General features: G+C 32.3%; 3 non-coding genes across 3 annotated transcripts; all 3 read left to right on the forward strand.

Annotated features, from left to right (window-relative positions):
* The first annotated feature begins 2708 nt into the window (after nt 1-2708).
* TRNAE-CUC lies at nt 2709-2781 on the forward strand. Its single transcript has one exon. It is a non-coding gene; the product is annotated as a tRNA-Glu (tRNA).
* Nucleotides 2782-6382: 3601 nt separating this feature from the next.
* Nucleotides 6383-6455, forward strand: TRNAE-CUC. The gene has a single exon. It is a non-coding gene; the product is annotated as a tRNA-Glu (tRNA).
* A 7295-nt stretch (nt 6456-13750) lies between these two features.
* Nucleotides 13751-13823, forward strand: TRNAE-CUC. Its single transcript has one exon. It is a non-coding gene; the product is annotated as a tRNA-Glu (tRNA).
* Nucleotides 13824-22467: the final 8644 nt, after the last annotated feature.

A 22467-nucleotide genomic window follows, 5' to 3' on the forward strand; every position in this document is an offset into this window, starting at 1 on the left:
ATAAGACTATTGTACATACAATGTCGAATGAAACTGTAGTTTAAACAAAATGAAACATTAGTTGTGCTGAAATGAAACTACAATATAAATAAAATGAACTGAAAATGTTATACAAACCGAACTAATTTCACAGAACGGTGCGGTTTCTTTTTCATTAAAAGAAACGACATCGTTTTGGAAAATGGTCCACACAGCTGTGTGGATAATGGTCCACTGTAAAATTTTGTCGATATTCAAATGATGACATAGTGGAATAATGAATTTGTTGTAGTCATGTTGGTTAGGATACTCAGCTCTCACTCTAGAGACCTGGGTTCAAATCCCAGTAACGGAAACACTATTTTTCGTCCTTTAATTTTGTACTACTAGCTCACGGCGAGGTGAAAACCACTTGCGGAATATGAGATGTGAGGGGCTCGGCCTCTTGACCTCAGGATCACTCAGAAGCTATGACACCTATATGCTAGCCAACTACACTACCACCCTATATTGATAATTAATAATGACAATTACGTCCCCGTGCGTTCCTTTTTTTAATTACCAATGCTTTTATGTTAGGGAATTATAGGCCACTATATAATGCAAGATCGATGGTGTGCAAAGGCGGTTTTTAGTGGATCTTGGTCCACACAGTTTAGTCGGCCACGTTCCGAAAATGGCATCGTGTCTTTAATTAAAGAATCGACCACTGTTAAATTTTAACAAATATCTTATTTTTTATGCGTTTATAATAAGATGAAACTAATGTGTATTTCAAATTAAACTGAATACTTTGTCTCGCAAATATTGCAAATGAAACTGTAATTGAATTGAAATGATAATTTGGTTGTGGTGAAATGAAACTGCAGTATGTCTAAAATGAAACTGAATGGCATGTCTCACATATTGAGTGTATATTGTCAAATAGAATTGTAGTTGGATTGAAATGTTACTTTAGTTTTGCTGAAATGAAACTACATTATGTATAAAAAGAACCGAAAACATACATGTCTCACATATTGAGTGTTATATTGTAATATGAAACTATAGTTATATCAAAATGAAACTTTCGTTGTTTTTAAATTAAACTATAGTGTATATAAAATGAAACGGAATAACAATTTGACATATTAGAGTATATATTGTAAAATAAAATCGTAGTTGAATTAGAATTATAATTTAGTGGTGTTGTAATAAGACTACAGTGAGTATAATATGATATTCAATAACAAGTCACATTGTAATAAGACTATTGTACATACAATGTCGAATGAAACTGTAGTTTAAACAAAATGAAACATTAGTTGTGCTGAAATGAAACTACAATATAAATAAAATGAAACTGAAAATGTTATACAAACCGAACTAATTTCACAGAACGGGTGCGGTTTCTTTTCATTAAAAGAAACGACATCGTTTTGGAAAATGGTCCACACAGCTGTGTGGATAATGGTCCACTGTTAAATTTTGTCGATATTCAAATGATGACATAGTGGAAATAATGAATTTGTTGTAGTCATGTTGGTTAGGATACTCAGCTCTCACTCTAGAGACTTGGGTTCAAATCCCAGTAACGGAAACACTATTTTTTGTCTTTAATTTTTGTACTACTAGCTCACGGCGAGGTGAAAACCACTTGCGGAATATGAGATGTGAGGGGCTCGGCCTCTCGACCTCAGGATCACTCAAAGCTATGACACCTACATGCTAGCCAACTACACTACCACCCTATATTGATAATTAATAATGACAATTACGTCCCCGTACGTTCCTTTTTTAATTACCAATGCTTTTATTTAGGGAATTATAGGCCACTATATAATGCAAGATCGATGGTGTGCAAAGGCGGTTTTTATACGTGGATCTTGGTCCACACAGTTTAGTGGCCACGTTCGAAAATGGCATCGTGTCTTTAATTAAAGAATCGACCACTGTTAAATTTTAACAAATATCTTATTTTTTATGCGTTTATAATAAGATGAAACTAATGTGTATTTCAAATTAAACTGAATACTTTGTCTCGCAAATATTGCAAATGAAACTGTAATTGAATTGAAATGATAATTTGGTTGTGGTGAAACGAAACTGCAGTATGTCTAAAATGAAACTGAATGGCATGTCTCACATATTGAGTGTATATTGTCAAATAGAATTGTAGTTGGATTGAAATGTTACTTTAGTTTTGCAGAAATGAAACTACAGTATGTATAAAAAGAAACCGAATAACATACATGTCTCACATATTGAGTGTTATATTGTAATATGAAACTATAGTTATATCAAAATGAAACTTTAGTTGTTTTTAAATGAAACTATAGTGTATATAAAATGAAACAGAATAACAATTTGACATATTTGAGTGTATATTGTAAATTAAAATCGTAGTTGAATTAGAATTATAATTTAGTGGTGTTGTAATAAGACTATAGTGAGTATAATATGATATTCAATAACAAGTCACATTGTAATAAGACTATTGTACATACAATGTCGAATGAAACTGTAGTTTAAACAAAATGAAACATTAGTTGTGCTGAAATGAAACTACAATATAAATAAAATGAAATTGAAAATGTTATACAAACCGAACTAATTTCACAGAACGGGTGCGGTTTCTTTTCTTTAAAAGAAACGACATCGTTTTGGAAAATGGTCCACACAGCTGTGTGGATAATGGTCCACTGTAAAATTTTGTCGATATTCAAATGATGACATAATGGAAAAATGAATCTGTTGTAGTCTAGTTGGTTAGGATACTCGGCTCTCACCCGAGAGACTTGGGTTCAAATCCCAGCAACGGAAACATTATTTTTTGTTCTTTAATTTTGTACTACTAGTTCACGGCGAGGTGAAAAACCACTTGCGGAATATGGGATGTGAGGGGCTCGGCCTCTCGACCTCAGGATCACTCAAAAGCTATGACACCTACATGCTAGCCAACTACACTACCACCCATATTGATAATTAATAATGACAATTACGTCCCCGTACGTTCCTTTTTTTAATTACCAATGCTTTTATTTTAGGAAATTATAGGCCACTAGATAATGCAAGATCGATGGTGTGCAAAGGCGGTTTTTATACCGTGGACCTTGGTCCACACAGTTTAGTGGACCACGTTCCGAAAATGGCATCGTGTCTTTAATTAAAGAATCGACCACCGTTAAATTTTAACAAATCTCATATTTTTTATGCGTTTATAATAAGATGAAACTAATGTGTATTTCAAATTAAACTGAATACTTTGTCTCGCAAATATTGCAAATGAAACTGTAATTGAATTGAAATGATAATTTGGTTGTGTTGAAACGAAACTGCAGTATGTCTAAAATGAAACTGAATGGCATGTCTCACATATTGAGTGTATATTGTCAAATAGAATTGTAGTTGGATTGAAATGTTACTTTAGTTTTGCAGAAATGAAACTACAGTATGTATAAAAAGAAACCGAATAACATACATGTCTCACATATTGAGTGTTATATTGTAATATGAAACTATAGTTATATCAAAATGAAACTTTCGTTGTTTTTAAATTAAACTATAGTGTATATAAAATGAAACGGAATAACAATTTGACATATTAGAGTATATATTGTAAAATAAAATCGTAGTTGAATTAGAATTATAATTTAGTGGTGTTGTAATAAGACTACAGTGAGTATAATATGATATTCAATAACAAGTCACATTGTAATAAGACTATTGTACATACAATGTCGAATGAAACTGTAGTTTAAACAAAATGAAACATTAGTTGTGCTGAAATGAAACTACAATATAAATAAAATGAAACTGAAAATGTTATACAAACCGAACTAATTTCACAGAACGGGTGCGGTTTCTTTTCATTAAAAGAAACGACATCGTTTTGGAAAATGGTCCACACAGCTGTGTGGATAATGGTCCACTGTAAAATTTTGTCGATATTCAAATGATGACATAGTGGAATAATGAATTTGTTGTAGTCAGTTGGTTAGGATACTCGGCTCTCACTCTAGAGACCTGGGTTCAAATCCCAGCAACGGAAACACTATTTTTTGTTCTTTAATTTTGTACTACTAGCTCACGGCGAGGTGAAAAACCACTTGCGGAATATGGATGTGAGGGGCTCGGCCTCTCGACCTCAGGATCACTCAAAGCTATGACACCTACATGCTAGCCAACTACACTACCACCCATATTGATAATTAATAATGACAATTACGTCCCCGTACGTTCCTTTTTTTAATTACCAATGCTTTTATGTTAGGAATTATAGGCCACTAGATAATGCAAGATCGATGGTGTGCAAAGGCGGTTTTTATACCGTGGACCTTGGTCCACACAGTTTAGTGGACCACGTTCCGAAAATGGCATCGTGTCTTTAATTAAAGAATCGACCACCGTTAAATTTTAACAAATCTCATATTTTTTATGCGTTTATAATAAGATGAAACTAATGTGTATTTCAAATTAAACTGAATACTTTGTCTCGCAAATATTGCAAATGAAACTGTAATTGAATTGAAATGATAATTTGGTTGTGTTGAAACGAAACTGCAGTATGTCTAAAATGAAACTGAATGGCATGTCTCACATATTGAGTGTATATTGTCAAATAGAATTGTAGTTGGATTGAAATGTTACTTTAGTTTTGCTGAAATGAAACTACAGTATGTATAAAAAGAAACCGAATAACATACATGTCTCACATATTGAGTGTTATATTGTAATATGAAACTATAGTTATATCAAAATGAAACTTTAGTTGTTTTTAAATAAACTATAGTGTATATAAAATGAAACGGAATAACAATTTGACATATTAGAGTGTATATTGTAAAATAAAATCGTAGTTGAATTAGAATTATAATTTAGTGGTGTTGTAATAAGACTACAGTGAGTATAATATGATATTCAATAACAAGTCACATTGTAATAAGACTATTGTACATACAATGTCGAATGAAACTGTAGTTTAAACAAAATGAAACATTAGTTGTGCTGAAATGAAACTACAATATAAATAAAATGAAACTGAAAATGTTATACAAACCGAACTAATTTCACAGAACGGGTGCGGTTTCTTTTCATTAAAAGAAACGACATCGTTTTGGAAAATGGTCCACACAGCTGTGTGGATAATGGTCCACTGTAAATTTTGTCGATATTCAAATGATGACATAGTGGAAAATGAATTTGTTGTAGTCTGTTGGTTAGGATACTCGGCTCTCACCTAGAGACTTGGGTTCAAATTCCAGTAACGGAAACACTATTTTTTGTTCTTTAATTTTGTACTACTAGCTCACGGCGAGGTGAAAACCACTTGCGGAATATGGATGTGAGGGGCTCGGCCTCTCGACCTCAGGATCACTCAGAAGCTATGACACCTACATGCTAGCCAACTACACTACCACCCATATTGATAATTAATAATGACAATTACGTCCCCGTACGTTCCTTTTTTTAATTACCAATGCTTTTATGTTAGGGAATTATAGGCCACTAGATAATGCAAGATCGATGGTGTGCAAAGGCGGTTTTTATACCGTGGATCTTGGTCCACACAGTTTAGTGGCCACGTTCCGAAAATGGCATCGTGTCTTTAATTAAAGAATCGACCACCGTTAAATTTTAACAAATCTCATATTTTTTATGCGTTTATAATAAGATGAAACTAATGTGTATTTCAAATTAAACTGAATACTTTGTCTCGCAAATATTGCAAATGAAACTGTAATTGAATTGAAATGATAATTTGGTTGTGTTGAAACGAAACTGCAGTATGTCTAAAATGAAACTGAATGGCATGTCTCACATATTGAGTGTATATTGTCAAATAGAATTGTAGTTGGATTGAAATGTTACTTTAGTTTTGCAGAAATGAAACTACAGTATGTATAAAAAGAAACCGAATAACATACATGTCTCACATATTGAGTGTTATATTGTAATATGAAACTATAGTTATATCAAAATGAAACTTTAGTTGTTTTTAAATGAAACTATAGTGTATATAAAATGAAACAGAATAACAATTTGACATATTGAGTGTATATTGTAAATTAAAATCGTAGTTGAATTAGAATTATAATTTAGTGGTGTTGTAATAAGACTATAGTGAGTATAATATGATATTCAATAACAAGTCACATTGTAATAAGACTATTGTACATACAATGTCGAATGAAACTGTAGTTTAAACAAAATGAAACATTAGTTGTGCTGAAATGAAACTACAATATAAATAAAATGAAACTGAAAATGTTATACAAACCGAACTAATTTCACAGAACGGGTGCGGTTTCTTTTCATTAAAAGAAACGACATCGTTTTGGAAAATGGTCCACACAGCTGTGTGGATAATGGTCCACTGTAAAATTTTGTCGATATTCAAAAGATGACATAATGGAAAAATGAATCTGTTGTAGTCTAGTTGGTTAGGATACTCGGCTCTCACCCGAGAGACTTGGGTTCAAATCCCAGCAACGGAAACACTATTTTTTGTTCTTTAATTTTGTACTACTAGTTCACGGCGAGGTGAAAAACCACTTGCGGAATATGGGATGTGAGGGGCTCGGCCTCTCGACCTCAGGATCACTCAAAAGCTATGACACCTACATGCTAGCCAACTACACTACCACCCATATTGATAATTAATAATGACAATTACGTCCCCGTACGTTCCTTTTTTTAATTACCAATGCTTTTATTTAGGAAATTATAGGCCACTAGATAATGCAAGATCGATGGTGTGCAAAGGCGGTTTTTATACCGTGGACCTTGGTCCACACAGTTTAGTGGACCACGTTCCGAAAATGGCATCGTGTCTTTAATTAAAGAATCGACCACCGTTAAATTTTAACAAATCTCATATTTTTTATGCGTTTATAATAAGATGAAACTAATGTGTATTTCAAATTAAACTGAATACTTTGTCTCGCAAATATTGCAAATGAAACTGTAATTGAATTGAAATGATAATTTGGTTGTGTTGAAACGAAACTGCAGTATGTCTAAAATGAAACTGAATGGCATGTCTCACATATTGAGTGTATATTGTCAAATAGAATTGTAGTTGGATTGAAATGTTACTTTAGTTTTGCAGAAATGAAACTACAGTATGTATAAAAAGAAACCGAATAACATACATGTCTCACATATTGAGTGTTATATTGTAATATGAAACTATAGTTATATCAAAATGAAACTTTCGTTGTTTTTAAATAAACTATAGTGTATATAAAATGAAACGGAATAACAATTTGACATATTAGAGTATATATTGTAAAATAAAATCGTAGTTGAATTAGAATTATAATTTAGTGGTGTTGTAATAAGACTACAGTGAGTATAATATGATATTCAATAACAAGTCACATTGTAATAAGACTATTGTACATACAATGTCGAATGAAACTGTAGTTTAAACAAAATGAAACATTAGTTGTGCTGAAATGAAACTACAATATAAATAAAATGAAATTGAAAATGTTATACAAACCGAACTAATTTCACAGAACGGGTGCGGTTTCTTTTCATTAAAAGAAACGACACCGTTTTGGAAAATGGTCCACACAGCTGTGTGGATAATGGTCCACTGTAAAATTTTGTCGATATTCAAATGATGACATAGTGGAATAATGAATTTGTTGTAGTCAGTTGGTTAGGATACTCGGCTCTCACTCTAGAGACCTGGGTTCAAATCCCGGTAACGGAAACACTATTTTTTGTTCTTTAATTTTGTACTACTAGCTCACGGCGAGGTGAAAAACCACTTGCGGAATATGGATGTGAGGGGCTCGGCCTCTCGACCTCAGGATCACTCAGAAGCTATGACACCTACATGCTAGCCAACTACACTACCACCCATATTGATAATTAATAATGACAATTACGTCCCCGTACGTTCCTTTTTTTAATTACCAATGCTTTTATGTTAGGGAATTATAGGCCACTAGATAATGCAAGATCGATGGTGTGCAAAGGCGGTTTTTATACGTGGACCTTGGTCCACACAGTTTAGTGGCCACGTTCCGAAAATGGCATCGTGTCTTTAATTAAAGAATCGACCACCGTTAAATTTTAACAAATCTCATATTTTTTATGCGTTTATAATAAGATGAAACTAATGTGTATTTCAAATTAAACTGAATACTTTGTCTCGCAAATATTGCAAATGAAACTGTAATTGAATTGAAATGATAATTTGGTTGTGTGAAACGAAACTGCAGTATGTCTAAAATGAAACTGAATGGCATGTCTCACATATTGAGTGTATATTGTCAAATAGAATTGTAGTTGGATTGAAATGTTACTTTAGTTTTGCTGAAATGAAACTACATTATGTATAAAAAGAAACCGAATAACATACATGTCTCACATATTGAGTGTTATATTGTAATATGAAACTATAGTTATATCAAAATGAAACTTTCGTTGTTTTTAAATTAAACTATAGTGTATATAAAATGAAACGGAATAACAATTTGACATATTAGAGTGTATATTGTAAAATAAAATCGTAGTTGAATTAGAATTATAATTTAGTGGTGTTGTAATAAGACTACAGTGAGTATAATATGATATTCAATAACAAGTCACATTGTAATAAGACTATTGTACATACAATGTCGAATGAAACTGTAGTTTAAACAAAATGAAACATTAGTTGTGCTGAAATGAAACTACAATATAAATAAAATGAAACTGAAAATGTTATACAAACCGAACTAATTTCACAGAACGGGTGCGGTTTCTTTTCATTAAAAGAAACGACATCGTTTTGGAAAATGGTCCACACAGCTGTGTGGATAATGGTCCACTGTAAAATTTTGTCGATATTCAAAAGATGACATAGTGGAAAAATGAATTTGTTGTAGTCAGTTGGTTAGGATACTCGGCTCTCACTCTAGAGACTTGGGTTCAAATCCGGTAACGGAAACACTATTTTTTGTTCTTTAATTTTGTACTACTAGCTCACGGCGAGGTGAAAAACCACTTGCGGAATATGGATGTGAGGGGCTCGGCCTCTCGACCTCAGGATCACTCAGAAGCTATGACACCTACATGCTAGCCAACTACACTACCACCCATATTGATAATTAATAATGACAATTACGTCCCCGTACGTTCCTTTTTTTAATTACCAATGCTTTTATGTTAGGGAATTATAGGCCACTAGATAATGCAAGATCGATGGTGTGCAAAGGCGGTTTTTATACCGTGGATCTTGGTCCACACAGTTTAGTGGACCACGTTCCGAAAATGGCATCGTGTCTTTAATTAAAGAATCGACCACCGTTAAATTTTAACAAATCTCATATTTTTTATGCGTTTATAATAAGATGAAACTAATGTGTATTTCAAATTAAACTGAATACTTTGTCTCGCAAATATTGCAAATGAAACTGTAATTGAATTGAAATGATAATTTGGTTGTGTTGAAACGAAACTGCAGTATGTCTAAAATGAAACTGAATGGCATGTCTCACATATTGAGTGTATATTGTCAAATAGAATTGTAGTTGGATTGAAATGTTACTTTAGTTTTGCTGAAATGAAACTACAGTATGTATAAAAAGAAACCGAATAACATACATGTCTCACATATTGAGTGTTATATTGTAATATGAAACTATAGTTATATCAAAATGAAACTTTAGTTGTTTTTAAATGAAACTATAGTGTATATAAAATGAAACAGAATAACAATTTGACATATTAGAGTGTATATTGTAAAATAAAATCGTAGTTGAATTAGAATTATAATTTAGTGGTGTTGTAATAAGACTACAGTGAGTATAATATGATATTCAATAACAAGTCACATTGTAATAAGACTATTGTACATACAATGTCGAATGAAACTGTAGTTTAAACAAAATGAAACATTAGTTGTGCTGAAATGAAACTACAATATAAATAAAATGAAATTGAAAATGTTATACAAACCGAACTAATTTCACAGAACGGGTGCGGTTTCTTTTCATTAAAAGAAACGACACGTTTTGGAAAATGGTCCACACAGCTGTGTGGATAATGGTCCACTGTAAAATTTTGTCGATATTCAAATGATGACATAATGGAAAAATGAATCTGTTGTAGTCTAGTTGGTTAGGATACTCGGCTCTCACCCTAAGAGACCTTGGGTTCAAATCCCAGCAACGGAAACATTATTTTTTGTTCTTTAATTTGTACTACTAGTTCACGGCGAGGTGAAAAAACCACTTGCGGAATATGGGATGTGAGGGGCTCGGCCTCTCGATCTCAGGATCACTCAAAGCTATGACACCTACATGCTAGCCAACTACACTACCACCACATATTGATAATTAATAATGACAATTACGTCCCCGTACGTTCCTTTTTTTAATTACCAATGCTTTTATTTTAGGAAATTATAGGCCACTAGATAATGCAAGATCGATGGTGTGCAAAGGCGGTTTTTATACCGTGGACCTTGGTCCACACAGTTTAGTGGACCACGTTCCGAAAATGGCATCGTGTCTTTAATTAGAGAATCGACCACCGTTACATTTTAACAAATCTCATATTTTTATGCGTTTATAATAAGATGAAACTAATGTGTATTTCAAATTAAACTGAATACTTTGTCTCGCAAATATTGCAAATGAAACTGTAATTGAATTGAAATGATAATTTGGTTGTGTTGAAACGAAACTGCAGTATGTCTAAAATGAAACTGAATGGCATGTCTCACATATTGAGTGTATATTGTCAAATAGAATTGTAGTTGGATTGAAATGTTACTTTAGTTTTGCAGAAATGAAACTACAGTATGTATAAAAAAGAAACCGAATAACATACATGTCTCACATATTGAGTGTTATATTGTAATATGAAACTATAGTTATATCAAAATGAAAACTTTCGTTGTTTTTAAATTAAACTATAGTGTATATAAAATGAAACGGAATAACAATTTGACATATTAGAGTATATATTGTAAAATAAAATCGTAGTTGAATTAGAATTATAATTTAAGTGGTGTTGTAATAAGACTACAGTGAGTATAATATGATATTCAATAACAAGTCACATTGTAATAAGACTATTGTACATACAATGTCCGAATGAAACTGTAGTTTAAACAAAAATGAAACATTAGTTGTGCTGAAATGAAACTACAATATAAATAAAATGAAATTGAAAATGTTATACAAACCGAACTAATTTCACAGAACGGGTGCGGTTTCTTTTCATTAAAAGAAACGACATCGTTTTGGAAAATGGTCCACACAGCTGTGTGGATAATGGTCCACTGTAAAATTTTGTCGATATTCAAATGATGACATAGTGGAATAATGAATTTGTTGTAGTCATGTTGGTTAGGATACTCAGCTCTCACTCTAGAGACCTGGGTTCAAATCCCAGTAACGGAAACACTATTTTTCGTCCTTAATTTGTACTACTAGCTCACGGCGAGGTGAAAACCACTTGCGGAATATGAGATGTGAGGGGCTCGGCCTCTTGACCTCAGGATCACTCAGAAGCTATGACACCTATATGCTAGCCAACTACACTACCACCCTATATTGATAATTAATAATGACAATTACGTCCCCGTGCGTTCCTTTTTTTAATTACCAATGCTTTTATGTTAGGGAATTATAGGCCACTATATAATGCAAGATCGATGGTGTGCAAAGGCGGTTTTTTATACTGTGGATCTTGGTCCACACAGTTTAGTCGGCCACGTTCCGAAAATGGCATCGTGTCTTTAATTAAAGAATCGACCACTGTTAAATTTTAACAAATATCTTATTTTTTATGCGTTTATAATAAGATGAAACTAATGTGTATTTCAAATTAAACTGAATACTTTGTCTCGCAAATATGCAAATGAAACTGTAATTGAATTGAAATGATAATTTGGTTGTGGTGAAATGAAACTGCAGTATGTCTAAAATGAAAACTGAATGGCATGTCTCACATATTGAGTGTATATTGTCAAATAGAATTGTAGTTGGATTGAAATGTTACTTTAGTTTTGCTGAAATGAAACTACATTATGTATAAAAAGAAGCCGAATAACATACATGTCTCACATATTGAGTGTTATATTGTAATATGAAACTATAGTTATATCAAAATGAAACTTTCGTTGTTTTTAAATTAAACTATAGTGTATATAAAATGAAACGGAATAACAATTTGACATATTAGAGTATATATTGTAAAATAAAATCGTAGTTGAATTAGAATTATAATTTAGTGGTGTTGTAATAAGACTACAGTGAGTATAATATGATATTCAATAACAAGTCACATTGTAATAAGACTATTGTACATACAATGTCGAATGAAACTGTAGTTTAAACAAAATGAAACATTAGTCGTGCTGAAATGAAACTACAATATAAATAAAATGAAACTGAAAATGTTATACAAACCGAACTAATTTCACAGAACGGGTGCAGTTTCTTTTCATTAAAAGAAACGACATCGTTTTGGAAAATGGTCCACACAGCTGTGTGGATAATGGTCCACTGTTAAATTTTGTCGATATTCAAATGATGACATAGTGGAATAATGAATTTGTTGTAGTCATGTTGGTTAGGATACTCAGCTCTCACTCTAGAGACTTGGGTTCAAATTCCAGTAACGGAAACACTATTTTTCGTCCTTTAATTTTGTACTACTAGCTCACGGCGAGGTGAAAACCACTTGCGGAATATGAGATGTGAGGGGCTCGGCCTCTCGACCTCAGGATCACTCAGAAGCTATGACACCTATATGCTAGCCAACTACACTACCACCCTATATTGATAATTAATAATGACAATTACGTCCCCGTGCGTTCCTTTTTTTAATTACCAATGCTTTTATGTTAGGGAATTATAGGCCACTATATAATGCAAGATCGATGGTGTGCAAAGGCGGTTTTTATACCGTGGATCTTGGTCCACACAGTTTAGTCGGCCACGTTCCGAAAATGGCATCGTGTCTTTAATTAAAGAATCGACCACTGTTAAATTTTAACAAATATCTTATTTTTTATGCGTTTATAATAAGATGAAACTAATGTGTATTTCAAATTAAACTGAATACTTTGTCTCGCAAATATTGCAAATGAAACTGTAATTGAATTGAAATGATAATTTGGTTGTGGTGAAATGAAACTGCAGTATGTCTAAAATGAAACTGAATGGCATGTCTCACATATTGAGTGTATATTGTCAAATAGAATTGTAGTTGGATTGAAATGTTACTTTAGTTTTGCAGAAATGAAACTACAGTATGTATAAAAAGAAACCGAATAACATACATGTCTCACATATTGAGTGTTATATTGTAATATGAAACTATAGTTATATCAAAATGAAACTTTAGTTGTTTTTAAATGAAACTATAGTGTATATAAAATGAAACAGAATAACAATTTGACATATTTGAGTGTATATTGTAAATTAAAATCGTAGTTGAATTAGAATTATAATTTAGTGGTGTTGTAATAAGACTATAGTGAGTATAATATGATATTCAATAACAAGTCACATTGTAATAAGACTATTGTACATACAATGTCGAATGAAACTGTAGTTTAAACAAAATGAAACATTAGTTGTGCTGAAATGAAACTACAATATAAATAAAATGAAATTGAAAATGTTATACAAACCGAACTAATTTCACAGAACGGGTGCGGTTTCTTTTCTTTAAAAGAAACGACATCGTTTTGGAAAATGGTCCACACAGCTGTGTGGATAATGGTCCACTGTAAAATTTTGTCGATATTCAAATGATGACATAATGGAAAAATGAATCTGTTGTAGTCTAGTTGGTTAGGATACTCGGCTCTCACCCGAGAGACTTGGGTTCAAATCCCAGCAACGGAAACATTATTTTTTGTTCTTTAATTTTGTACTACTAGTTCACGGCGAGGTGAAAAACCACTTGCGGAATATGGGATGTGAGGGGCTCGGCCTCTCGATCTCAGGATCACTCAAAAGCTATGACACCTACATGCTAGCCAACTACACTACCACCACATATTGATAATTAATAATGACAATTACGTCCCCGTACGTTCCTTTTTTTAATTACCAATGCTTTTATTTTAGGAAATTATAGGCCACTAGATAATGCAAGATCGATGGTGTGCAAAGGCGGTTTTTATACCGTGGACCTTGGTCCACACAGTTTAGTGGACCACGTTCCGAAAATGGCATCGTGTCTTTAATTAGAGAATCGACCACCGTTACATTTTAACAAATCTCATATTTTTTATGCGTTTATAATAAGATGAAACTAATGTGTATTTCAAATTAAACTGAATACTTTGTCTCGCAAATATTGCAAATGAAACTGTAATTGAATTGAAATGATAATTTGGTTGTGTTGAAACGAAACTGCAGTATGTCTAAAATGAAACTGAATGGCATGTCTCACATATTGAGTGTATATTGTCAAATAGAATTGTAGTTGGATTGAAATGTTACTTTAGTTTTGCAGAAATGAAACTACAGTATGTATAAAAAGAAACCGAATAACATACATGTCTCACATATTGAGTGTTATATTGTAATATGAAACTATAGTTATATCAAAATGAAACTTTCGTTGTTTTTAAATTAAACTATAGTGTATATAAAATGAAACGGAATAACAATTTGACATATTAGAGTATATATTGTAAAATAAAATCGTAGTTGAATTAGAATTATAATTTAGTGGTGTTGTAATAAGACTACAGTGAGTATAATATGATATTCAATAACAAGTCACATTGTAATAAGACTATTGTACATACAATGTCGAATGAAACTGTAGTTTAAACAAAATGAAACATTAGTTGTGCTGAAATGAAACTACAATATAAATAAAATGAAATTGAAAATGTTATACAAACCGAACTAATTTCACAGAACGGGTGCGGTTTCTTTTCATTAAAAGAAACGACATCGTTTTGGAAAATGGTCCACACAGCTGTGTGGATAATGGTCCACTGTAAAATTTTGTCGATATTCAAATGATGACATAGTGGAATAATGAATTTGTTGTAGTCATGTTGGTTAGGATACTCAGCTCTCACTCTAGAGACCTGGGTTCAAATCCCAGTAACGGAAACACTATTTTTCGTCCTTTAATTTTGTACTACTAGCTCACGGCGAGGTGAAAACCACTTGCGGAATATGAGATGTGAGGGGCTCGGCCTCTTGACCTCAGGATCACTCAGAAGCTATGACACCTATATGCTAGCCAACTACACTACCACCCTATATTGATAATTAATAATGACAATTACGTCCCCGTGCGTTCCTTTTTTTAATTACCAATGCTTTTATGTTAGGGAATTATAGGCCACTATATAATGCAAGATCGATGGTGTGCAAAGGCGGTTTTTATACTGTGGATCTTGGTCCACACAGTTTAGTCGGCCACGTTCCGAAAATGGCATCGTGTCTTTAATTAAAGAATCGACCACTGTTAAATTTTAACAAATATCTTATTTTTTATGCGTTTATAATAAGATGAAACTAATGTGTATTTCAAATTAAACTGAATACTTTGTCTCGCAAATATTGCAAATGAAACTGTAATTGAATTGAAATGATAATTTGGTTGTGGTGAAATGAAACTGCAGTATGTCTAAAATGAAACTGAATGGCATGTCTCACATATTGAGTGTATATTGTCAAATAGAATTGTACTTGGATTGAAATGTTACTTTAGTTTTGCTGAAATGAAACTACATTATGTATAAAAAGAAGCCGAATAACATACATGTCTCACATATTGAGTGTTATATTGTAATATGAAACTATAGTTATATCAAAATGAAACTTTCGTTGTTTTTATATTAAACTATAGTGTATATAAAATGAAACGGAATAACAATTTGACATATTAGAGTATATATTGTAAAATAAAATCGTAGTTGAATTAGAATTATAATTTAGTGGTGTTGTAATAAGACTACAGTGAGTATAATATGATATTCAATAACAAGTCACATTGTAATAAGACTATTGTACATACAATGTCGAATGAAACTGTAGTTTAAACAAAATGAAACATTAGTCGTGCTGAAATGAAACTACAATATAAATAAAATGAAACTGAAAATGTTATACAAACCGAACTAATTTCACAGAACGGGTGCGGTTTCTTTTCATTAAAAGAAACGACATCGTTTTGGAAAATGGTCCACACAGCTGTGTGGATAATGGTCCACTGTTAAATTTTGTCGATATTCAAATGATGACATAGTGGAATAATGAATTTGTTGTAGTCATGTTGGTTAGGATACTCAGCTCTCACTCTAGAGACTTGGGTTCAAATTCCAGTAACGGAAACACTATTTTTCGTCCTTTAATTTTGTACTACTAGCTCACGGCGAGGTGAAAACCACTTGCGGAATATGAGATGTGAGGGGCTCGGCCTCTCGACCTCAGGATCACTCAGAAGCTATGACACCTATATGCTAGCCAACTACACTACCACCCTATATCGATAATTAATAATGACAATTACGTCCCCGTACGTTCCTTTTTTTAATTACCAATGCTTTTATGTTAGGGAATTATAGGCCACTATATAATGCAAGATCGATGGTGTGCAAAGGCGGTTTTTATACCGTGGATCTTGGTCCACACAGTTTAGTCGACCACGTTCCGAAAATGGCATCGTGTCTTTAATTAAAGAATCGACCACTGTTAAATTTTAACAAATATCATATTTTTTATGCGTTTATAATAAGATGAAACTAATGTGTATTTCAAATTAAACTGAATACTTTGTCTCGCAAATATTGCAAATGAAACTGTAATTGAATTGAAATGATAATTTGGTTGTGGTGAAATGAAACTGCAGTATGTCTAAAATGAAACTGAATGGCATGTCTCACATATTGAGTGTATATTGTCAAATAGAATTGTAGTTGGATTGAAATGTTACTTTAGTTTTGCTGAAATGAAACTACATTATGTATAAAAAGAAACCGAATAACATACATGTCTCACATATTGAGTGTTATATTGTAATATGAAACTATAGTTATATCAAAATGAAACTTTAGTTGTTTTTAAATGAAACTATAGTGTATATAAAATGAAACGGAATAACAATTTGACATATTAGAGTGTATGTTGTAAAATAAAATCGTAGTTGAATTAGAATTAGAATTTAGTGGTGTTGTAATAAGACTACAGTGAGTATAATATGATATTCAATAACAAGTCACATTGTAATAAGACTATTGTACATACAATGTCGAATGAAACTGTAGTTTAAACAAAATGAAACATTAGTTGTGCTGAAATGAAACTACTATATAAATAAAATGAAATTGAAAATGTTATTCAAACCGAACTAATTTCACAGAACGGGTGCGGTTTCTTTTCATTAAAAGAAACGACATCGTATTGGAAAATGGTCCACACAGCTGTGTGTATAATGGTCCACTGTAAAATTTTGTCGATATTCAAATGATGACATAGTGGAATAATGAATCTGTTGTAGCCTAGTTGGTTAGGATATTTGGCTCTCACTCTAAAAACCTGGGTTCAAATCCCGGCAATGGAAACACTATTTTTTGTTCTTTAATTTTGTACTACTAGTTCACGGCGAGGTGAAAAACCACTTGCGGAATATGGGATGTGAGGGGCTCGGCCTCTCGACCTCAGGATCACTCAAAAGCTATGACACCTACATGCTAGCCAACTACACTACCACCCCATATTGATAATTAATAATGACAATTACGTCCCCGTACGTTCCTTTTTTTAATTACCAATGCTTTTATTTTAAGAAATTATAGGCCACTAGATAATGCAAGATCGATGGTGTGCAAAGGCGGTTTTTATACCGTGGATATTGGTCCACACAGTTTAGTGGACCACGTTCCGAAAATGGCATCGTGTCTTTAATTAAAGAATCGACCACCGTTAAATTTTAACAAATCTCATATTTTTTATGCGTTTATAATAAGATGAAACTAATGTGTATTTCAAATTAAACTGAATACTTTGTCTCGCAAATATTGCGAATGTAACTGTAATTGAATTGAAATGATAATTTGGTTGTGTTGAAACGAAACTGCAGTATGTCTAAAATGAAACTGAATGGCATGTCTCACATATTGAGTGTATATTGTCAAATAGAATTGTAGTTGGATTGAAATGTTACTTTAGTTTTGCTGAAATGAAACTACAGTATGTATAAAAAGAAACCGAATAACATACATGTCTCACATATTGAGTGTTATATTGTAATATGAAACTATAGTTATATCAAAATGAAACTTTAGTTGTTTTTAAATGAAACTATAGTGTATATAAAATGAAACGGAATAACAATTTGACATATTAGAGTGTATATTGTAAAATAAAATCGTAGTTGAATTAGAATTATAATTTAGTGGTGTTGTAATAAGACTACAGTGAGTATAATATGATATTCAATAACAAGTCACATTGTAATAAGACTATTGTACATACAATGTCGAATGAAACTGTAGTTTAAACAAAATGAAACATTAGTTGTGCTGAAATGAAACTACAATATAAATAAAATGAAACTGAAAATGTTATACAAATCGAACTAATTTCACAGAACGGGTGCGGTTTCTTTTCATTAAAAGAAACGACACCGTTTTGGAAAATCGTCCACACAGCTGCGTGGATCATGGTCCACTGTAAAATTTTGTCGATATTCAAAAGATTACATAATGGAAAAATGAATCCGTTGTAGTCTAGTTGGTTAGGATACTCGGTTCTCACCCGAGACACTATGGTTCAAATCCCGGCAATGGAAACACTATTTTTTGTTCTTTAATTTTGTACTACTAGCTCACGGCGAGGTGAAAAACCACTTGCGGAATATGGGATGTGAGGGGCTCGGCCTCTCGACCTCAGGATCACTCAAAAGCTATGACACCTACATGCTAGCCAACTACACTACCACCCCATATTGATAATTAATAATGACAATTACGTCCCCGTACGTTCCATTTTTTAATTACCAATGCTTTTATGTTAGGGAATTATAGGCCACTATATAATGCAAGATCGATGGTGTGCAAAGGCGGTTTTTATACCGTGGACCTTGGTCCACACAGTTTAGTCGACCACGTTCCGAAAATGGCATCGTGTCTTTAATTAAAGAATCGACCACCGTTAAATTTTAACAAATCTCATATTTTTTATGCGTTTATAATAAGATGAAACTAATGTGTATTTGAAATTAAACTAAATACTTTGTCTCGCAAATATTGCAAATGAAACTGTAATTGAATTGAAATGATAATTTGGTTGTGATGAAACGAAATTGCAGTATGTCTAAAATGAAACTGAATGGCATGTCTCACATATTGAGTGTATATTGTCAAATAGAATTGTAGTTGGATTGAAATGTTACTTTAGTTTTGCTGAAATGAAACTACATTATGTATAAAAAGAAACCGAATAACATACATGTCTCACATATTGAGTGTTATATTGTAATATGAAACTATAGTTATATCAAAATGAAACTTTAGTTGTTTTTAAATGAAACTATAGTGTATATAAAATGAAACGGAATAACAATTTGACATATTAGAGTGTATATTGTAAAATAAAATCGTAGTTGAATTAGAATTATAATTTAGTGGTGTTGTAATAAGACTACAGTGAGTATAATATGATATTCAATAACAAGTCACATTGTAATAAGACTATTGTACATACAATGTCGAATGAAACTGTAGTTTAAACAAAATGAAACATTAGTTGTGCTGAAATGAAACTACAATATAAATAAAATGAAATTGAAAATGTTATTCAAAACGAACTAATTTCACAGAACGGGTGCGGTTTCTTTTCATTAAAAGAAACGACATCGTTTTGGAAAATGGTCCACACAGCTGTGTCGATAATGGTCCACTGTAAAATTTTGTCGATATTCAAATTATGACATAGTAGAATAATGAATCTGTTGTAGCCTAGTTGGTTAGGATACTTGGCTCTCACTTTAAAAACCTGGGTTCAAATCCTGGCAACGAAAACACTATATTTTGTTCTTTAATTTTGTACTACTAGCTCACGGCGAGGTGAAAAACCACTTGCCGAATATGGGATGTGAGGGGCTCGGCCTCTCGACATCAGGATCACTCAAAAGCTATGACACCTACATGCTAGCCAACTACACTACCACCCCATATTGATAATTAATAATGACAATTACGTCCCCGTACGTTCCTTTTTTTAATTACCAATGCTTTTATTTTAGGAAATTATAGGCCACTAGATAATGCAAGATCGATGGTGTGCAAAGGCGGTTTTTATACCGTCGATCTTGGTCCACACAGTTTAGTGGACCACGTTCCGAAAATGGCATCGTGTCTTTAATTAAAGAATCGACCACCGTTAAATTTTAACAAATCTCATATTTTTTATGCGTTTATAATAAGATGAAACTAATGTGTATTTCAAATTAAACTGAATACTTTGTCTCGCAAATATTGCGAATGTAACTGTAATTGAATTGAAATGATAATTTGGTTGTGTTGAAACGAAACTGCAGTATGTCTAAAATGAAACTGAATGGCATGTCTCACATATTGAGTGTATATTGTCAAATAGAATTGTAGTTGGATTGAAATGTTACTTTAGTTTTGCTGAAATGAAACTACAGTATGTATAAAAAGAAACCGAATAACATACATGTCTCACATATTGAGTGTTATATTGTAATATGAAACTATAGTTATATCAAAATGAAACTTTAGTTGTTTTTAAATGAAACTATAGTGTATATAAAATGAAACGGAATAACAATTTGACATATTAGAGTGTATATTGTAAAATAAAATCGTAGTTGAATTAGAATTATAATTTAGTGGTGTTGTAATAAGACTACAGTGAGTATAATTTGATATTCAATAACAAGTCACATTGTAATAAGACTATTGTACATACAATGTCGAATGAAACTGTAGTTTAAACAAAATGAAACATTAGTTGTGCTGAAATGAAACTACAATATAAATAAAATGAAACTGAAATTGTTATACAAACCGAACTAATTTCACAGAACGGGTGCGGTTTCTTTTCATTAAAAGAAACGACACCGTTTTGGAAAATGGTCCACACAGCTGCGTGGATCATGGTCCACTGTAAAATTTTGTCGATATTCAAAAGATTACATAATGGAAAAATGAACCCGTTGTAGTCTAGTTGGTTAGGATATTCGGCTCTCACTCGAGACACTATGGTTCAAATCCCGGCAATGGAAACACTATTTTTTGTTCTTTAATTTTGTACTACTAGCTCACGGCGAGGTGAAAAACCACTTGCGGAATATGGGATGTGAGGGGCTCGGCCTCTCGACCTCAGGATCACTCAAAAGCTATGACACCTACATGCTAGCCAACTACACTACCACCCCATATTGATAATTAATAATGACAATTACGTCCCCATACGTTCCTTTTTTTAATTACCAATGCTTTTATGTTAGGGAATTATAGGCCACTATATAATGCAAGATCGATGGTGTGCAAAGGCGGTTTTTATACCGTGGACCTTGGTCCACACAGTTTAGTCGACCACGTTCCGAAAATGGCATCGTGTCTTTAATTAAAGAATCGACCACCGTTAAATTTTAACAAATCTCATATTTTTTATGCGTTTATAATAAGATGAAACTAATGTGTATTTGAAGTTAAACTAAATACTTTGTCTCGCAAATATTGCAAATGAAACTGTAATTGAATTGAAATGATAATTTGGTTGTGATGAAACGAAACTGCAGTATGTCTAAAATGAAACTGAATGGCATGTCTCACATATTGAGTGTATATTGTCAAATAGAATTGTAGTTGGATTGAAATGTTACTTTAGTTTTGCTGAAATGAAACTACATTATGTATAAAAAGAAACCGAATAACATACATGTCTCACAAATTGAGTGTTATATTGTAATATGAAACTATAGTTATATCAAAATGAAACTTTAGTTGTTTTTAAATGAAACTATAGTGTATATAAAATGAAACGGAATAACAATTTGACATATTAGAGTGTATATTGTAAAATAAAATCGTAGTTGAATTAGAATTATAATTTAGTGGTGTTGTAATAAGACTACAGTGAGTATAATATGATATTCAATAACAAGTCACATTGTAATAAGACTATTGTACATACAATGTCGAATGAAACTGTAGTTTAAACAAAATGAAACATTAGTTGTGCTGAAATGAAACTACAATATAAATAAAATGAAATTGAAAATGTTATTCAAACCGAACTAATTTCACAGAACGGGTGCGGTTTCTTTTCATTAAAAGAAACGACATCGTTTTGGAAAATGGTCCACACAGCTGTGTCGATGATGGTCCACTGTAAAATTTTGTCGATATTCAAATGATGACATAGTAGAATAATGAATCTGTTGTAGCCTAGTTGGTTAGGATACTTGGCTCTCACTCTAAAAACCTAGGTTCAAATCCTGGCAACGAAAACACTATTTTTTGTTCTTTAATTTTGTACTACTAGC

Source organism: Ipomoea nil, unplaced genomic scaffold, assembly GCF_001879475.1.
Source record: "Ipomoea nil cultivar Tokyo-kokei standard unplaced genomic scaffold, Asagao_1.1 scaffold1900, whole genome shotgun sequence".
Taxonomy (NCBI): domain Eukaryota; kingdom Viridiplantae; phylum Streptophyta; class Magnoliopsida; order Solanales; family Convolvulaceae; genus Ipomoea; species Ipomoea nil.